Source organism: Hevea brasiliensis, chromosome 6 (assembly GCF_030052815.1).
Source record: "Hevea brasiliensis isolate MT/VB/25A 57/8 chromosome 6, ASM3005281v1, whole genome shotgun sequence".
NCBI classification, from domain to species: domain Eukaryota; kingdom Viridiplantae; phylum Streptophyta; class Magnoliopsida; order Malpighiales; family Euphorbiaceae; genus Hevea; species Hevea brasiliensis.
The window spans coordinates 22,163,602-22,185,132 of NC_079498.1; the positions used below are offsets into that span (position 1 = coordinate 22,163,602).

Below are 21,531 nucleotides of genomic sequence, written 5' to 3' on the forward strand. Positions count from 1 at the left end.
GTTGAAAATTAAACAAAATATACATGTTTGAACCCACCTTGAATTTCGACAGCCATAGTGGGGAAAAGAATTTGGGTGTGTAATGAAATTTAAACTTGGATTCTAGTTGAGTTATGATCATGTATATGAAGTATGATGTGAAATGCATGGTGTTATGCATGAATTAGGGATTTGAAGTTAGGGTTTCGTGACTAAATTGGGAATTTTGTGCTTTAATGTTTAATTGGTGTTTTAATGGTCAATTAATGACCATTTGAGGTGAATTGACCTTAATTTGGAATGAATTGTGACATTGGATTAGGAATTAGTGCGCTGTCCATTTGTGCTAGAAATTCTGGACTTGAGTCTAGTGTGTTTGGTCAGCAATAACTTGACTTGTGTAGCTCCAATTGGTGCAAGGCCAATTGGAGGTGAAATTAGGTACATAATGCCACATTTTTTATGAAGAGACCCTACCCAGAAAACCAACTTAGAATGACCTAAAAATTGTCTAAATTTGGGTAATCAAAATTATGGACCTGGAAAATGACCAAATGAACAGTGTTTGTTCATGCGGCCACAACTTTGTGTAGAGAGGTCCAAATGACCTGATTCTTAAACCCATGGAAAGCTTAGACAATGTAGAACAACTTTCATTGAATTGCCCTTCCACGAGTTTGACGTGATCTTGGGAATGGACCGATTGTCACGTCATCAGGCAATAGTGGATTGTAGATTAAAAAAGATTACATTGAAAACTCCTGAGAATGATGAAATAACAGTTGTGGGGAAAAGGATAGATTTTTTGTCTAATGTCATCTTAGCCACTGCTGTAAAGAGACTGATTAGGAAGGGTTGTGAAGCCTACTTGGGGCATATGGTTGATACCAGAAAGGCTAGATCTAGTCTCTATGACATTCCTACTGTGAGTGACTTCCCTGATGTCTTTCCTAAAGAATTACTTGGTTTGCCACCAGAAAGGGAAGTAGATTCACTATTGAGGTAATGCTAGGTACAACACCAATTTTAATTGCTCCTTATAAGATAGCACCCGCTGAATTGAAGGAGTTGAAAATCCAGTTGCAGGAGTTACTGGAGAAGGGGTTTATACGCCCCAGTGTGTCACCGTGGGGAGCTCTTATGCTGTTTGTGAAAAAGAAGAATGAGACTTTGAGATTATGCATTGACTACCGACAGTTGATCAAAGTGACTGTGAAGAACAAGTATCCATTGCCAAGAATTAATAATCTGTTTGATCAATTGAAGGGAGCAGGTGTATTTTCCAAAATTGATCTCAAATTAGGGTACCATCAGCTAAGGGTAAAGGATGCAGATATGCCTATGACTGTATTTAGGACTCGGTATGGGTACTATGAATTTTTGGTGATGGCATTTGGTTTGACAAATGCACCAGCAACTTTCATAGACCTTACGAACCATATCTTCCATCCATACTTAGATCGGTTTGTGGTGGTCTTCATTGATGATACACTGGTGTATTCCAAAAACAGAGAAGAACATGATGAGCATTTGAGGATTGTTCTGCAAACTCTGAGAGAGAAGAAGCTGTATGCTAAGTTGTCCAAGTGTGACTTCTGGTTGAGTGAGATCTCCTTTCTTAGACACATAGTATCAGCTGATGGGATAAGAGTGGATCCTAAGAAAATTAAAGCAATGATGGAATGAAAGCCTCCCAGAAATGCAACTGAAGTCAGAAGCTTCTTGGGGCTAGCTAGTTACTACAGAGGGTTTGTGAAGAGATTTTCTTTGATAGCTGCTCCACTAACCAAGTTGCTACACAAGAATGTAAAATTTGACTAGAATGACAAACGTCAAGCCAGTTTTAAGAGGTTGAAGGCTATGCTGACAGAGGTTATAACACCCTCACCGAATGTAGCACACCTTGCTCAACTACACTGTAGACAGGTGAGGGGTGTTATAGAGGCACCAGTGTTAACACAGCTAGTGTTGGGAAAAGACTTTATGGTCTACAATGATATCTCACATAAGGCCACATGAAAAGAACTACCCCTTCCATGATCTGGAGTTAGTAGCAATCATATTTGCACTGAAGATATGGAGGCATTACTTGTATGGTAAAAAGTGCTACATCTACACAGATCACAAAAGTTTGAAATATTTTCCAACCCAGAAGGAGCTCAACCTTAGACAGAGGCGGTGGATTGAGTTCCTGAAGGATTATGACTATGTGATTGACTACCATCTTAGTAAGGTAAATGTAGTTGCTGATGCCTTGAGCAGAAAGTCCATCACAGCTTTGAGATCACTGAATGTCCATTTGTTCTTAGCTCAGGATGGAGCTATTTTGGCTAAGTTACAAGTGAGGCCAAACCTGCTACAATAGATTCAGGATGGGCAGAAGATAGATGAGAAGCTAATAGCTACAATGGGCAAAATCCCAGAGGGAAAAGAAACTAATTATGAGGTGAAAGCAGATGGGTGTTTGTATTACAAAGGAATAGTGTGTGTACCAGAAAATGGGGAATTGAAGACTAGTATTCTAAAAGAGACGCACAACAATGTTTACTATGCACCCAGGAAGCACAAAAATGTACCATGATCTGAAGCCTCACTACTGGTGGCCTGGTATGAAGAAGGACATAGCCGACTACGTGACAAGATACTTGACATGTCAGCAAGTCAAGGCAGAACATCAAGTTCCATCAGGTTTGTTACAGCCTATAAGCATACCTGAATGGAAATGAGATTGGGTCGCCATGGATTTTGTTAGTGGCCTACCTCTCACCCCGAAAAAGCATGATACAGTATGGGTGTTAGTAGATAGATTAACCAAGTCAGCTCACTTTCTACCTGTCACACCCTACCCCTCTGTAAGGCATAACATGATCCTGTAGTATACCTAATAAATAAACTATAAGGGATTTTAAAACTTTTCTTACTTCTTTTTACAGTGGTGAGCACTATTTACAGGTGTTAAAAATTTTTTGAACTTAAGTGAAAGAGCTAACACATTTGAATTATTAGGAATTTCTGTAAAAATTTTGGTGGAGTGCCCTCTGTATTTTGAATAAAACAGATCTTCAAAAACCTGTAAAAAGCACTTCAAATATATTTCTCAATCTCAAACTCCAACATTTAATCAACACAATATATTTCTCAACTCAAATCCACAATAACTTTTCAATATTTCCAAAGGATGAGATAAAGGAAATATAGTACAATTTTTACAAGTCAAAATAATTCACAATTTATTTTACAACTTCAATGTACAATTTTAATTTACAACTGCTCCAAACTAAAAACAATATATACATACAGTGAACATACATTACAGTACAAAATGCAAAATGTGGTATACTCAATATACCCAATGATCTCTCGCTGAATGCACTAGTAGCCTAGTCTGCTGCCCTGTCCGTCTGTCTACCTGCGACAGCAATGAAAAGCTATCGCTGAGACAATGTCTCAATGGTGCACAACATTAACCAAATACAACTTTAAATCACAAATCATAAATCATATAAATAATGGATACTTAAACCATAGTTAAATTCAAGACAATGAATGTCATAAAGAATTTGAACTCCATTTCACAATATCACAATAAATCTCAATAAGTCAAAACATGGTTAAATTCAAAAGACAGTGAATGTCAATAAGAATTTAAACTCCATTTTACAAATTATCAAAGCTCATAATTACACAATTTAGTCAAATAATTTAAGAACACAGTGTTGCCAATTCATACACAACTTAAGCCATAACATAAAATTTTCGATCAATGCCGCGTTGTACACCACAACAAAGTAATCTACAACCCCACTAATCGAAATCAATGAGGGAGGTGGCTAGCTAGCTAATGAGTACTCATCCGATCTACAACCTCAACTGGTAAACCAGAGAGGGAGGAAAATAATAGATCTCAACCCCATAAATAGAGGAGGAATAATAAGGCACTGTCATACTAAGTGTGAATCAAAAATCCATTTCAAACATTTTATTCAAATATTGCATACAAAAATCAAATTAATTTCCAAAGTTACAATCTCATCACAAAGTGGCAACATAAAAGTTCTTAAACTCATAATGCGTACTAAATCAATTTTTCAAGGATAAAATGCTGAAATAGAGTTTATTGTGCACAAACCTCTGATAACTGTCTCCTGGCCTTGACTCAGTGTTTCCTTCCCTTTCCCTGAGTCTTTGCTAACTGAGAAACACAATTTGAAGTGTTTCAGTACTCATTTAAACTGTCTCTAACGATAATGCTTGATAATTAATTCACTGAATTCTATTATTTTCTTAGTCAACCTAATATGTCGACCCTCGATGCATTCTAGGTAAATTAGGTTTTAATGTTACTAATATGTCACATTCAATAGTCTTTTAGGGTTGGTACATATTACCAAATTCATTTCCATGTATTTTGCGTTTTATTGCAACTTGCTGGATTCAAGGATACTAGTTTGACCTAGCCGGACGACCTAGTTCCCTCAGTTTTCGGGTTTCGGTCAAAACTACAAACTTGTAAATCTATGTCTTATTGCACACGAGGCAAAAATTTCAGGTCATTCTGAGTTATGTAGACCAAGTTATGGTCATTTTACTATTGCTGGTCAAAATGCATCAAAATTGGTCACTTTAGGTCATTTTAGGTTCGGCCAGTTTTTGGACCCGAACTTGTGCAAGCTATTTGACTTGCTTATGGTCATTTCTGGGCTTTGGTGTCATCATAAGACTTCTAGATATAGGTCTTAACTATTCATGGTCAAAATTTCAGGTCAATTGGACCTATTTTGAGTGAGTTATGGACAAAACACTAACTGCTGCCCAAATGGTCAATTTTCAGGCCTTGATTGCACTAATCCGGATTTGGTCATTTTTCAAGTTACCTTACAAGCAGAATTTTGGTAAGCTTCCTTCATAAAAGTTAGCACTTTTTGTGCCTAGTTTCACCTCCAATTGGTCTCATACCATTTGGAGCCACACACTTAAGGTTCTAGGCCCATAACATAAACTGCCCTATTGCATTTTATTCATTACTCATCAAAGGACACTTTTAACACTTACCAAACTACAAATTCATGCCAATTCTAGTTTGTACCATAACCTAAACACATTTCACAATATATTGTTGGTCATTTTGGCAGCTTATAACCACACTCAATATGCACCATATAGTACATAATTTTTCAAGCTCAAATTACAACAATTCAATCACCTAACCTAGCTCATTTACATGTCCAACCTCACACCTTCATACATATACACAAGTTGCCATAACAAGTACCACAATTCAACATTAATACTTCATAAACCAAACATGAAATAACATTTTTATGGTTCACTATTCAAGCTGCCGATTCATACATCACACTCCATTAATTTCCAAGCTTCCAAATTCAAGTACACATTTACATATACTTAATGTACATCCCCCAAATAAATTCCTACACACATAAACACTTAATCAATCCTTTAATCTACCATTTACAAGCAAGAATAAACTGTCCTCAAGGAGTTTCCATGGCTGCCAAAAATACACCTCTCCCTTTTAACATCAAACCTCAAAAATCTCTCCATAATTCAAGTACCCATAACATTCTTACTAACTTTAATGAAGCAATAACCAAAAACACAAACTTACCACTTTGAAAACTCTTCAAAACCTCTTCAAAACTTGGTCTTCTTGTTGCCTATCTACTGCCCAAGGTGTATGGACAACTTTTAATGAAGGGAAGTGCCAAGAAAGGAGCTTGAATCACTTGCATGGAGCTCCAAGGTGGACGGCAATGGTGGTTTCCCTTTAGAGCATTTCTGCTGGTTCTTTGGCAAGGTGAGGAAGAAGATGAAATCTGCCCAAATGAAGAGATAGTGGTCCACTTAGGTGAGTTAGTGGAGCACTATGTTAAAATTTAATATTAGTTTAATCTTAACTTTCCTTGTTCCCACATTAAGCTCCTAACTTTAGCTATTTACATTAGGTACCACCAATTTAATTTTTCATGATAATTTCCAAGTGTAATATCATTTATTTTTAATAGACATTTAGGTCAAAAGACAACCCAGGGTGTCAAATGACCACAATGCCCCTGTTCGGATTGCATTCCTGATTTTTCGATAACACCGGGTTTTGTTCGTTTTTCGATTTCTCACTTTTCTTTGTACTAATTAATTAATTTTTCTTTGATATTTCTAACGGTATTTATACTTCAATAGGTGTCTAATTAAGTCCAAAAAATATTTTCCAGGGTTTCCCGCGGTCCACGCCGTGACTTCAACGGTCCACGCGGTCACCCATCGCTAGGGTTCTCGGCTCGCTTAACTTGGTGACATTTCTTTGCTATTATTTTTCCTTTGTTTTTCTTGTATTTTCTTTTCTTGTATTTCATTATTTTATGTCTCCTCACTCATATCGAAGTTTAGTTCTAGGCATCCTAGCTGTCCGAACAACACTGGTCACTGGAACAGTAGAATGCACTACTGAACATAGGGGTGTTACAATTCTCCCCCCCCTTAATATAAATTTCGTCTCGAAATTTTACCTGGCATTAGTCTCTGAACAGCTGTGGGTGCTATCTCCTCATATCCTCTTCACGTTCCCAAGCAGCTTCCTGGCCTGAATGATGGTTCCACAGCACTTTAACTAGGTGTATCTGTTTATTTCTCAGCTGCTTCACCTCATAAGCTAGAATTTCTATGGGTTCTTCCTCATAGGAGAGGTCTGGATTTACCTCAATCTCTTCAACTGATAGTACATGAGATGGGTCTGATCTGTACCTCCTTAACATGGACACATGGAAGACACTGTGTATCCTTGCTAACTCCGGAGGTAATGCCAACCGATATGCCAAAGGACCCTCTCTTTCTAGAACCTCATATGGTCCGATGAAACGAGGACTCAGTTTCCCCTTTCTGCCAAATCTCATAATCCTCTTCCAAGGAGAAACTTTAAGGAATACCTTATCACCCACTGCATATTCAATATCTCTTCTCTTCATATCAACATAGGACTTCTGACGGTCTGATGCAGCCTTGAGTCTATCTCTGATCAATCTGATCTTTTCCTCTATCTGCTAAACAATTTCTGGCCCAATCATCTTCCTTTCACCTACTTCATCCCAACATAAGGGAGTTCTACACTTTCTGCCATACAAGGCTTCATATGGAGGCATCCCAATGCTTGATTGGTAGCTCTTGTTATAAGCAAACTCAATCAAAGGCAAGTGTGTATCCCAACTACCTTCAAACTTAATCACACAAGCCCGTAGCATATCCTCCAATATCTGAATTACCCTTTCGGACTGGCCATCTGTCTGTGGGTGGAATGCTGTGCTGAAGTTCAATCTAGTTCTTAGGGCTCTCTAAAGACTACCCCAGAATCTAGAAGTGAACCTAGGATCTCTGTCAGACACAATTGATACTGGCACTCCATGCAATTTTACAATCTCATATATGTACAATCTGGCCAATCTTTCCAGGCTATAGTCCATCCGAACTTGCAAAAAGTGAGCAGACTTGGTTAGTCTGTCAACTATAACCCATACTGCATCATGACTATTCTGTGTCCTCGGAAGTCCCGTAACAAAATCCATAGTTATTCGTTCCCTTTTCCACTCTGGTACTGGCAAAGGATGTAACAAACCAGCTGGAACTTGATGTTCTGCCTTTACTTGCTGACAAGTTAGGCATTTGGAAATAAATTCAGCTATATCTCTCTTCATACCCATCCACCAGTAATGCTCTTTCAGCCCTCTGTACATTTTAGTTCCACCAGGGTGCATAGCAAAAGGAGACTCATGTGCTTCCTTCATAATGATATGTCTCAATTCCACATCACTAGGAACGCACATTCTACCCTGATGTAGCAATAAACCATCATCTTTCACAGAAAATTCAGGTTTCTTGCCCTGCTAGACTTCTTTCAGTAGCTTCTGATATTTATCATCACTCTGAGCAGCCATTCTGATCTGATCAATCAACACTGGCTGTACATGCCATGCAACTACTGTCTATCCCTCATCATCAATCTCTAAACTAGCATGCTATGCTTTCAATTCATACACCATGGACAAAGGAGAAACTCTGAGACTTACCATAGTCTTGTGACTTAAGGAGTCAGCCACCACATTTGCTTTCCCTGGCTGATAGTCTATTAAGCAATCATAGTCTTTAATCAGTTCTAACCATCTCCTCTGCCTCAAATTCAATTCCTTCTGGGTGCCTAAGTACTTCAAGCTCTTGTGATCTGTGTAAATGTAGCATTTCTCCCCATACAAATAGTGTCTCCAGATCTTTAGAGCAAAAACAATAGCTGCTAGCTCCAAATCATGCGTTGGGTAGTTCCTCTCATGTGGTTTCAGCTGGCGTGATGCATAAGCAATGACATTCTGATCTTGCATCAGTACACAGCCTAACCCATTGTGAGAAGCATCACTATAAACTGTGTATTCTTTACCCGGAGTAAGTAAAGTAAGGACTGGAGCTTCAGTCAAATACCTCTTCAACTCATCAAAACTTTGCTGGCATTTATCTGTCCACTGAAATTTTACATCTTTCCAAAGCAGCTTGGTCAGTGGAGAAGATAACATAGAAAACCCTTTCACAAACCGATGGTAATATCCAGCTAAACCCAGAAAACTGTGAATTTCTGTGATATTCCTGGGCGGCTTCCAATTAAGGATAGCTTCTACCTTGTTGGAATCTACCTTGATCCCTTCAGCTGACACAACATGTCCCAAAAATGAGATTTCTTTCAGCCAAAATTCACATTTCGACAATTTGGCGTATAGCTGTTTCTCCCTTAAAGTCTGCAGTACAATTCGCAGATGTCTGTCATGCTCCTCTGCATTCCTCGAATATATCAAAATGTCATCAATAAACACCACCACAAATTGGTCAAGGTATGGTCTGAAGATAGTGTTCATCAGATCCATAAAAGTAGCTGGAGCATTTGTTAACCCGAATGGCATTATTAGAAACTCATAGTGGCCATACCGAGTTCTGAAAGCAGTTTTTGGAATACTCTGCTCTTGCACCTTCAACTGATAATAACCAGATCGCGAATCAATTTTGGAGAATACAGCTGCACCCTTCAACTGATCAAACAGATCATCAATGCGAGGCAATGGATATCTGTTCTTTATTGTCACCTTATTCAACTGTCGGTAGTCGATACATAAGCGAAGAGTGCCATCCTTCTTCTTAACAAACAATACTGGCGCTCCCCAAGGTGACACACTAGGGCGGATAAAGCCCTTTTCAAGTAGTTCTTGCAACTGTATCTTCAACTCCTTCAACTCTGCTGGTGCTATTCTGTATGGTGTTATGGAGATTGGATCCACACCAGGCATAACATTAATTTCAAACTGCACTTCTCTTTCCGGTGGTAATCCTAGCAATTCATCAGGAAACACATCTGGAAAGTCATATACTGTAGGGATGCCCCTCAATGCTGGACTCCCCAATTGGGTGTCTACCACATGTGCTAAGTATACTTCACACCCCTTTCTGATCATTTTTCTGGCTAGTGCAGTCGAAATGATGTTTGATGGCAACAGCTGCCTCTCCCCATGTATTACCACATCACTGTACTGAGGGAGACCAAAAGTGATTATCTTCAGCCTACAGTCAATCATGGCATGATGTCTGGCTAACCAATCCATGCCCAAGATGATATCATAATCTCTGAAGGGCATTTCAATGAAATCAGACAGAAAAGTGTGTTCTTGGATCACCAAAGGACAATCCCTATACATTCTATTAACCCTGACCTCCTGTCCTAGCAAACTTGTTACTAGCACCTCAAAGTCCATTTTTGTACATGGAACAGCAATGCAATCAATGATGCTAGCACTCACATAAGAATGGGTAGAACCCAGATCAAATAACACAAACACATCTTGGTTAAAAGTTGAGAAGGTACCAGGCACAACATCAGATGTCTCGGCTTCTTCTCTCTGTCTCATTGCGTAGACTCTGACCAGAGCACTGTCTTGTTCTAATTGTTTCACTGTGCCTTGGCTGCCTGCTGGGTTACCTCTACCCCTACCTCTACCTCTGCTGGGTGGTTGTGAACTTCTAGTGATAGGGCTCTGAACTGACCCTTCTGCAGTAGTAGGAGGTGGTCCAACTCTGCGAGTACTAGTGCAGTCCTTGTCAAAGTGTCCTGTGCCTCCACAGTTATAACAGGCTCCAATAGCCTTGTAGCATATCCCACCATGATATCTTCCATAAGTTTAACATTGGCGGGGAGGGTAAGAACCTCTGGTACTCTGCTGACCAGATAGAGGAGGTTTCTGTCCTGAATATCTTCCCCTACCAGACTTCTTGCCACCTCTGCTGTGTCCCCCATGGTTCTTCCTCTTTTCAGTAGGACCACTGGAACTCTGTTCTACTGATTTTCCCTCTTTCTCTGTCTTCTCTGATTTCTTTTTCTCAGGGGCAGCTTCAGATTCAATTCTTTCTAACTCTAAGGCTTGAGAAACAAGTTCAGAGAAGTTAGTGTGTTTGAATCCGACCACTTATAATCTGATACTGGGCTTCAAGCCGGTTTCAAACCTCTTGCATCTCTCCCTGCTGGTAGAAAGTAGACTTACTGCATAATGGCTCAGGCGGGAAAATTCCCTTTCATATTCAGCCACTGATCTACTCCCCTGTTTCAGACTTAGGAACTCTTACAGCTTCTGGTCTACATAAGCATCAGGGACATATTTTTTTTCTGAATTCCCTGAGAAAGTCATTCCATGTTAGCACTGCAGGTTCTACCAGACTATGGGGAATGGTTTTTCACCAGTCATAAGCATCCCCCTGTAGCAGAGATACTGAGTATTCAAATCTGAGCTCCTCTGTACGATGTAGCTTCTTGAATACCCTATCCATCCTCTCTAACCACTGTTCTGCCTCTAGAGGATCTACTGTCCTCTTGAACTCTGTAGCCCCATATTTCATCAATTTGTCATACTGTCTAGCAGAAGACTGTGGTTGTACCACTGGTGTCTGTATTGGGACTTGAGTAGGCACATTACCAGCCATTTGTTAGAACATTGCAGCCATCTGCTGAGTGAACTGAGCAGGAAACTGCGGTACTGCGGGGGCTGGTGTTGCTGAACCACTGACATTGTGTAGGGCTGGGGCATTCCCTTGCACCTCAGCCTCTATAGATTGATCAACTGAATGATCACCCTCTTCCATAGTCAATGTGAGGATCTTAGACCTCCTGAACAAATAACACAAGGAGATTTCCTTCCGTTAGTGCATATTTATAATGTAATGTACTGTACGTATCAAATAATGATATTGAGCAGTTGTACTATGAAGAAAGAATATTCAAGTCACAGGTGAAACAAAATTTTAAAAACTAGCTCTGATACCACTAAAAAATGTCACACCCTACCCCTTTGTAAGGCATAACATGATCCCGTAGTATACCTAATGAATTACCAACTTCGTCTACTCATAACCCATTAAATATACTATAAGGGATTTTAAAACTTTTCTTACTTCTTTTTACAGTGGTGAGCACTATTTATAGGTGTTAAAAATTTTTTGAACTTATGTGAAAGAGCTAACATATTTGAATTATTAGGAATTTCTGTAAAAATTTTGGCGGAGTGCCCTCTGTATTTTGAATAAAACAGTTCTTCAAAATCATGTAAAAAGCACTTCAAATATATTTCTCAATCTCAAACTCTAATATTTAATCAACACAATATATTTTTCAACTCAAATCCACAATAACTTTTCAATATTTCCAAAGGATGAGATAAAAGAAATATAGTATAAATTTTACAAGTCAAAATAATTCACAATTTATTTTACAACTTCAATGTATAATTTTAATTTACAACTGCTCAAAACCAAAAACAATATATACATACAGTGAACATACATTACAATACAAAATGCAAAATGTGGTATACTCAATATACCCGATGATCTCTCGCTGAATGCACTAGCAGCCTAGTCTGCTGCCCTGTCCATCTGTCTACCTGCGACAGCAATGAAAAGCTATCGCTGAGACAATGTCTCAGTGGTGCACAATATTAACCAAATACAACTTTAAATCACAAATCATAAATCATATAAATAGTGGATACTTAAACCATAGTTAAATTCAAGACAATGAATGTCATAAAGAATTTGAACTCCATTTCACAATATCACAATAAATCTCAATAAGTCAAAACATGGTTAAATTCAAAAGACAGTGAATGTCAATAAGAATTTAAATTCCATTTTATAAATTATCAAAGCTCATAATAACACAATTTAGTCAAATAATTTAAGAACACAGTGTTGCCAATTCATACACAACTTAAGCCATAACATAAAATTTCCGATCAATGCCGCATTGTACACCACGACAAAGCAATCTACAACCCCACTAATCGAAATCAATGAGGGAGGTGGCTAGCTAGCTAATGAGTACTCATCCGATCTACAACCTCAACTGGTAAACCAGAGAGGGAGGAAAATAATCGATCTCAACCCCATAAATGGAGGAGGAATAATAAGGCACTGTCATGCTAAGTGTGAATCAAAAATCCATTTCAAACATTTTATTCAAATATTGCATACAAAAATCAAATTAATTTCCAAAGTTACAATCTCATTACAAAGTGGCAACATAAAAGTTCTTAAACTCATAATGCGTACTAAATCAATTTTTCAAGGATAAAATGCTGAAATAGAGTTTATTGTGCACAAACCTCTGATAACTGTCTCCTGGCCTTGACTCAGTGTTTCCTTCCCTTTCCCTGAGTCTTTGCTAACTGAGAAACACAATTTGAAGTGTTTCAGTACTCATTTAAACTGTCTCTAACGATAATGCTTGATAATTAATTCACTGAATTCTATTATTTGCTTAGTCAACCTAATATGTCGACCCTCGATGCATTCTAGGTAAATTAGGTTTTAATGTTACTAATATGTCACATTCAATAGTCTTTTAGGGTTGGTACATATTACCAAATTCATTTCCATGTATTTTGCGTTTTATTGCAACTTGCTGGATTCCGGGATACTAGTTTGACCTAGCCGGACAACCTAGTTTCCTCAGTTTTTGGGTCTCGGTCAAAACTACAAACTTGTATATCTATGTCTTATTGCACGCGGGGCAAAAATTTCAGGTCATTCTGAGTTATGTAGACCAAGTTATGGTTATTTTACTATTGCTGGTCAAAATGCATCAAAATTGGTCACTTTAGGTCATTTTAGGTTCAGCCAGTTTTTGGACCCAAACTTTTGCAAGCTATTTGACTTGATTGTGGCCATTTCTGGGCTTTGGTGTCTTCATAAGACTTCTAGATATAGGGCTTAACTATTCATGGTCAAAATTTCAGGTTAATTGGACCTGGTTTGAGTGAGTTATGCCCAAAATACTAACTACTGCCCAAATGGTCAATTTTCAGGCCTTGATTGCACTAATCCGGATTTGGTCATTTTTCAAGTTACCTTACAAGCATAATTTTGGTAAGCTTCCTTCATAAAAGTTAGCACTTTTTGTGCCTAGTTTCACCTCCAATTGGTCTTATACCAATTGGAGCCACACACATAAGGTTCTAGGCCCCTAACATAAACTGCCCTATTGTATTTTATTCATTACTCATCAAAGGACACTTTTAACACTTACCAAACTACACACTCATGCCAATTCTAGTTTGTACCATAACCTAAACACATTTCACAACATATTGTTGGTCATTTTGGCAGCTTATAACCACACGCAATATGCACCATATAGTACAAAATTTTTCAAGCTCAAATTACAACAATTCAATCACCTAACCTAGCTCATTTACATATCCAACCTCACACCTTCATACATATACACGAGCTGCCATAACAAGTACCACAATTCAACATTAATACTCCATAAACCAAACATTCAATAACATTTTTATGGTTCACCATTCAAGCTGCCTATTCATACATCACACTCCATTAATTTTCAAGCTTCCAAATTCAAGTACACATTTACATATACTTAATATACATCCCCCAAATAAATTCCTACACACATAAACACTTAATCAACCCTTTAATCTACCATTTACAAGTAAGAATAAACTGTCCTCAAGGAGTTTCCATGGCCGCCAAAAATACACCTCTCCCTTTAAACATTAAACCTCAAAAATCTCTCCATAATTCAAGTACCCATAACATTCTTACTAACTTTAATGAAGCAATAACCAAAAACACAAGCTTACCACTTCGGAAACTCTTCAAAACCTTTCCAAAACTTGGTCTTCTTGTTGCCTATCTACTGCCCAAGGTGTATGGACAACTTTTAATGAAGGGAAGTGCCAAGAAAGGAGCTTGAATCACACTTGCATGGAGCTTCAAGGTGGACGGCAATGGTGGTTTCCCTTTAGAGCATTTCGGCTGGTTCTTTGGCAAGGTGAGGAAGAAGATGAAATCTGCCCAAATGATGAGATAGTGGTCCACTTAGGTGAGTTAGTGGAGCACTATGTTAAAATTTAATATTAGTTTAATCTTAACTTTCCTTATTCCCACATTAAGCTCCTAACTTTAGCTATTTACATTAAGTACCACCAATTTAATTTTTCATGACATTTTCCAAGTGTAATATCATTTATTTTTAATGGACATTTAGGTCAAAAAACAACTCGGGGTGTCAAATGACCACAATGCCCCTGTTCGGGTTACATTCTCCATTTTTCGGTAACACCGGGTTTTGTCCGTTTTTCGATTTCTCACTTTTCTTTGTACTAATTAATTAATTTTTCTTTGATATTTCTATTGGTATTTATACTTCAATAGGTGTCTAATTAAGTCCTAAAAATATTTTCCAGGGTTTCCTGCAGTCCAGGGCTAGTCAACGGTCCACGCCGTGACTTCCCAGTGCGGTCACCCATCGCTAGGGTTCTCGGCTCGCTTAACTTGGTTACATTTCTTTGCTATTATTTTTCCTTTGTTTTTCTTGTATTTTCTTTTCTTGTATTTCATTATTTTATGTCTCCTCACTCATATCGAAGTGTAGTTCTAGGCATCCTAGCTGTCCGGACAACACTGGTCACCGGAACAGTAGAACGCACTACCGAACATAGGGGTGTTACACTACCAGTTAGAATTGACTACTCACTAGAGAAGCTAACAGAGTTGTATATCAGTGAGATAGTTAGACTGCACGGAATCCCACTTTCCATCATATCTGATTGAGACCCAAGGTTCACATCCAGATTTTGGAAGAAATTGCAAGAAGCCTTGGGCACACAACTCCATTTTAGTATGGCTTTTCTGGACAGTCGGAACGAGTAATTCAGGTGAAACTTTAAAACTCATTGAATTATTACAAATATTCAAAATTGAAATGATAATAATAACATGAAATATGTGATAGGTCCTTGAGGATATGCTAAGGAGTTGTGTTATTGAGTTTGAGGGAAGTTGGGACAGATACCTTCCACTGGCAAAATTTGCATATAATAATAGCTACCGAGCTAGCATTCAGATGGCTCCGTATGAGGGACTGTATGGGAGGAGGTGCAGAACACCATTATGTTGGACTGAACTGGGCAAAGAAAAACTTGTGGGACCAGACCTGGTGAAACAGACTGAGGAGAAAGTGAAGTTAATCAAAGCCAATTTGAAGGTTGCCTCAAATAGACAGAAGTCTTATGCTGACTTAAGGAGAAAGGACATAGAATATGAAGTTGGCGACAAGGTGTTTTTCAAAGTCTCACCATGGAAGAAGGTATTGAGGTTTGGAAAAAATGGTAAGTTAAGCCCTAGGTTCATTGGCCCATATGAAGTCATTGAACGTGTGGGTCCAGTGGCTTATAGGCTAGCTTTATTGCCAGAACTGGATAAGATCCACAATGTATTTCATGTGTCCATTCTGAGAAGGTACAGATTAGACCCTTCACATGTCATCTCCATGGAAGAAATTAAAATCCAACTGGACTTAACATATGAAAAGGAACCAATAAAGATCCTGGCTCAGGAAGTGAAGGAATTGAGGAACAAGTAGATTTCACTGGTGAAAGTACTTTGGAGGCACCACAACACCGAGGAGGTAACTTGGGAAAGTGAAGAGATGATGAGGCAACAGTTCCCTCAACTGTTTGTATTAGGTAATTTCAAGGATGAAATTTTTGTTAGAGGGGAAGAGTTGTAACGCCCTCACTTTAGAAGTCCATACATTCTACTGTCCCGGTGACCAATGTACGTCCGGACAGTCAGAATGTCTAGAACTATATTTAAACTAGAGTGAGGAGTCATAAATAAACCAAATACTGATAAGAAAAATTAAGAAAAAATTTAAGCTAAAAAATTCAACAAGGTTAAATGAGCCGGTGCTCCGATGATGGGTGACATAACGGGAAGCGACTGTAAAGACAGTTAGCAACCCTAAACCCGTAGGAAACCCTGTAAAATAATTTTTGGGACTTTAGAGAAGAGTTATTGAGGCTTATATTGCAATAGAATGCCAAGAAAAGATGAGGAAAATTTTATAAATCAGTACAGATAATTTTAGCTCAATAAGCAAAATGAAGGGCATTTTGGTCATTTCACCTCCAGAGATGATTTTTGACCAACTTGTCCAATTAAGTAAGTGAATTATATGACATAAAATATGAATAAATATTGATGAAATTTTAATTAAAAATGAATAGAAAAGAAAGAAAAAGAAAATGAAAGTAAATGCCTAATTATGACATCATGCATATGCAAGCATGATGCAATAAAAATGTGTTAACCAATCAAAACTCAACAAGCACACTAAAATTCATTAAAAAGAGAAAAAGAAGTCAAAATAATTCAAAAGAATTCTGCTCCTTCTTCCACCTTCTTCCTTGGCTGAAACCACCTCTTCATTTCCTCCATTGTTGTTCTTCATCAAACCTTGCCATACCTTGAATTTTTCACCATAAAACTCCTTCTTGCCTTTACTAAACTTGATCCTTGCACCTTGGGCAAGCTTGAGGCAGCAAAAAGAAGTGGAAACAAAGGGGTTTGTCAAGCTTGGGTTGGCACACATAAAGGTTAGTGTCAATTCCTTCCACTCTCTCCTTAAATTCTTTGTTAGGACACTAAATTGAATGAGAAATTATTGAAAACTAAACAAAATATACATGTTTGAACCCACCTTGAATATTGGCAGCCATAGTGGGGAAAAGAATTTGGGTGTGTAATGAAATTTAAACTTGGATTCTAGTTGAGTTATGATCATGTATATGAAGTATGATGTGAAATGCATGGTGTTATTCATGAATTAGGGATTTGAAGTTAGGGTTTTATCACTAAATTGGGAATTTTGTGCTTTAATGTTTAATTGGTGTTCTAATGGTCAATTAGTGACCATTTGAGGTGAATTGACCTTAATTTGGAATGAATTGTGACATTGGATTAGGAATTAGTGCGCTGCCCATTTGTGCTAGAAATTCTGGACTTGAGTCCAATGTGTTTGGGCAGCAATAACTTGACTTGTGTAGCTTCAATTGGTGCAAGGCTAATTGGAGGTGAAATTAGGTACATAATGCCACATTTTTTATGTAGAGACCCTGCCCAGAAAACCAACTTAGAATGACCTAAAAATTACCTAAATCCGGGTAACCAAAATTTTGGACTTGGAAAATGACTAAATGAACAGTGTTTGTTCATATAATCATAACTTTGTGTAGAAAGGTCCAAATGACCTGATTCTTAAACCCCTGGAAATATTAGACAATGTAGAACAACTTTCATGAAGAATAGAAACCCAAATTCTAACCATAACCAATTCAAATTGCTAGCCAAAATTAGGACACTAAAACTGCCAGAACCAAATTCTGCCCAGAAAATCTGGACAATGAGCTAATCCGGCCAGTTATGGTAAAAATGCCATAACTTGAGCTATAAAACTCCAAATGGAGTGATTCAAAAATGGAATTAAACTAGACACAATAAGGAACAACTTTGATGAAGGAAGTTTAGTCCAATTCTCACTGTAGGTTGGTCCAATGGAACAGTAAACATTGGCCATGAAATCTAAAAATTTGAAATAACTTCCAAAGAACTTTGAATTGAGATTGGCAATTAATGCCAACAAGTATAATATCCAAAATGTGGGATTTTGATGTAATTAGAACTAACATATCTATTATGTATGAAAAATTCAACATTTATGCATGAATAGTCGGGTGAATAATAACCATCAAACCTTAAATGTAAAGAATTAAACAATTAACTTTGTAATATACCCTAGTATGCCTAGTATGATTAGTTTGGATGGGTTGGCATGCCAATAGGGTTCCGATAGCAATACTGCATATGGCTATATGCCATTTCGTGATTTATGGCATTTTGTGCCATTTTGTGATATTATGGCCTATGGCCATTTTGCTGTGTTTGACACACTTGGCTTTATGCCCGTTGAGTATTATGGCTTATTAGCCGTTCTGTTGCACACCTGGTAGACACTTTGTGACCAATGGTGTGACGGTCCGAGGTACTTGGTACCCAGTGCTAGTTTACTCATTTATCCAGTCTAGTCAACTAGTATAGGTTACTTGGGCAACCAAAATAAGTCTTAATAATTTATAACCAAATAATGAACATAAAAGGTACTAATATTAAGAATATTACGAATAATTACCAGAAATCTAGTCTGCATAAAATAACAATATAATTTTTGCATGTTTATTTATTTTAGTTTATTTTTATTTTATATTGGCACCACTAAGCTGTATTGCTTAGCGCGTCGCTTTTTGCCACGTGTAGGTACTGGTGAGACAAATAAAAAGCCCAGCAGACCTCAGACTGGGTGAGCGTACAGATCTGCGTTGTGTCCAGTGTCCCTCATCCGTGCAGTGTTTTGGGTAGGATTCATTAGGCTTGTTAGTAGTGTTGCATTTTGTATTTATGTATTCATTTTGTATTGTAAATTCTGAACCTGTGTAAATTATGTAAATTTCTGTAAAAATTTGAGTATTTCTTTATGAAATTATGTATAATTATGTGATAGAATGGGATCAATGGAATTATGAGTTGAGATGAAATATTGAGATATATTGAGATTGTGTTGATTTTTATTGGAGTTGCGGATGTGATATCTATACTGGAAGTGTTTTTAACAGATTCTGAAGAACTGTTTTCACAATTTTAAGCCGACACTCTGTCGAATTTTCTATAAAATTTTTTACAACTTCAAAATAATCAAAATTTCAAATCATGATATAAACTTCACATGAAAGCTTTTAAATAAATTAATTAAGATTTGGGAAATGTAATAAGATAAGTAAAATGCTCCGGCACTGGGTGTGACATACTTTGCTCGGCTACACTATAGACGGGTCAGGGGTGTCATAGGCTTATTGAGCAATTAGGTTTTCAAGCATTTTGTTATTAGTAGCCAATTGGTCAATTCTAGTAGTAAGCTACTTGACCATCTCGCTTTGTTATTGTTGGGCTACTAAGAACCTTTCCATAATGGATTCCCTAGTCATCTTCAATTTAGGCTATTGTGGTTGAGGAGATTGTGGCTATTGAGGCTATTTTTATTTCTTTTTTGAAAGCCTAGTGGTGTTGGTCTATATTCTTATTGTTTATTGATCGACTAATTTTGTTGGTTCCGTTGGTTGGACCATGAGAAATTTGAGTGGTTCCTCTATCTAGGATTATAAGTGTTTAAATAAGGATTTTCAATTGCTCTCTGGTTGAAGTTCCCATTGTTATTCACATAGCTCACTTGTTTCGTATGTAGTTGTTGCATTATGAACTTTGGTGTCCTCCTCCACAATGGTTACATAATTGGTTACTAGCTTCTATTGCATTGGCTTGCATTCTGTCAAGCCTTTTTGACAGTTAGTCAAATTGAGCATTGATCATACGAAGTGTATCCAATTCCAATACTCTAGTTGTTCTCCTTATATCCTATATTTCATTTGACCATTCAAATTTGTGATAGGCAACCCTTTTGGAAGTTCAAAAGCTTTGATAGTTGTTTTCTTCGTTAGATCTCCACCAACTGCAGAATCTATAGTTCTCCTTGTTGATGGTAGTAAACCATTGTAGAAGTTCTGAATGAGGAGCCAATCCTGGATGCCATGGTGTGGCACTCCCTCTGAAGATCTTTGTACCTTTCCCATGCATCATAGAGAGATTTATTGTCTTTTTGTTTAAAGGTATTGAGTTTAGCTCTAAGTTTAGTAGTTTTCCCAAATGGAAAGTATCTTGCTAAAAAGGAATTTACAGATCGGCACAGTTGGTGAATGATCCTGCAGGTTAAGATAATAGCCACTTTGTTGCTTTACACCTATGAGAGAATGGGAATGCTCTTAGTTAAATGGCATCTTTAGAAACACCATTCATCTTGAATGTATCACATAGAGCAAGAAAGAATTAGAGATGATAATATGGATCCTCTGTTGGTGATCCTCAAAATTGAGTTTATTGAATCATTTGGAGCGATGCTGGTTTCAATTCAAAATTATTGGCATCACTTGTTGGTCTAGTTACTCTTGGTTGGAATCCTCGAATAGTTGGAGCTCCATAGTATCTCAAAGGTTTTGGATGATTGTCCGCCATGATTGAAGTTTTAGCTTCCTATTGTTTCTTTCCCCTTTTGATAGCTCTAAAGTCTATTTCTAGATCCAATTTAAGTAATTCTTCTTCTGGTTTAGTTCTGGTCATAAACTAAATAGAAGATCCTGAAAAAGAGTTAAGAGAACAAAATAAGATAAACTAATAAAAACAAAGTAAAATGAAATGTCTAAATCAATTATATTGCCTATTGTCTAATATCAAGCACAAAGATTCCCCAACAACGGAGCTACAAACTTACTGTGCAAAATCCTACAAATGTGTGGATCATGGTAAGTAACAAAATAGTGAGTAGAGTATCATTTTCATGAGGATTCTAGTTTGAGTATCAAATTACACATCAATTGTAATTATCTAAACTATCAAAATCGAAAGAGGAATTATAAACTAAACTGATTATGACTAAAAAAAGGTAAATAAAAGCAAAATTAATCAAAATGAAGATATCAAATCATAAAAGCATTCTAGAATTAGGGGCTCACACTTCAATCAATCATAAATCTATCTAACCTATTCAATAAATTGGGAATTATACTTTGAAGGAAGTTAATCCTTAATTATCTCAAGTCCTCTTTCAAGGCACTCAAGTTGCATCTTAATCAACTCAAACCCTACTTTTGTGGTGATTAAATTAATTAAAGCCCTTTAAGATCTTTAACTAACTATAAACTCCACATAGAGTTTTTGTAATACCCTCACTTTAGGTAATCTGTATATTCCACTGTTTCCATGACTAATGTCTGTTCGGACAGCCAGGATGTCTGGAACTACACTTAAACTAGAGTGAGGAGACATAAATTGAATGAATAAAGATCAAGTAAAATTAAGAAAAAATAAAAGAAGCGAAATCCAACTCGGTTAAATGATCTGGAGGTCACGGCGATGGGTGACCCTAACGGGAAGCGACTGTGAAGACAGTTGCCAACCCCGAACTCATGGAGAACCCTGTAAAATAATTATTTGAGACTTAATTGAAGAGTTTATGAGGTTTATATGACAATAAAATGTCAAGGAAATACAAGA

At 37.4% G+C, this 21,531-nt stretch overlaps 1 non-coding gene across 1 annotated transcript; it reads left to right on the forward strand.

The window, feature by feature from the left end:
* The first annotated feature begins 20,007 nt into the window (after nucleotides 1–20,007).
* Nucleotides 20,008–20,113, forward strand: LOC131181153 (small nucleolar RNA R71). Its single transcript, XR_009149781.1, has one exon. It is a non-coding gene; the product is annotated as a small nucleolar RNA R71 (small nucleolar RNA).
* The last annotated feature ends 1,418 nt before the right edge of the window (nucleotides 20,114–21,531 follow it).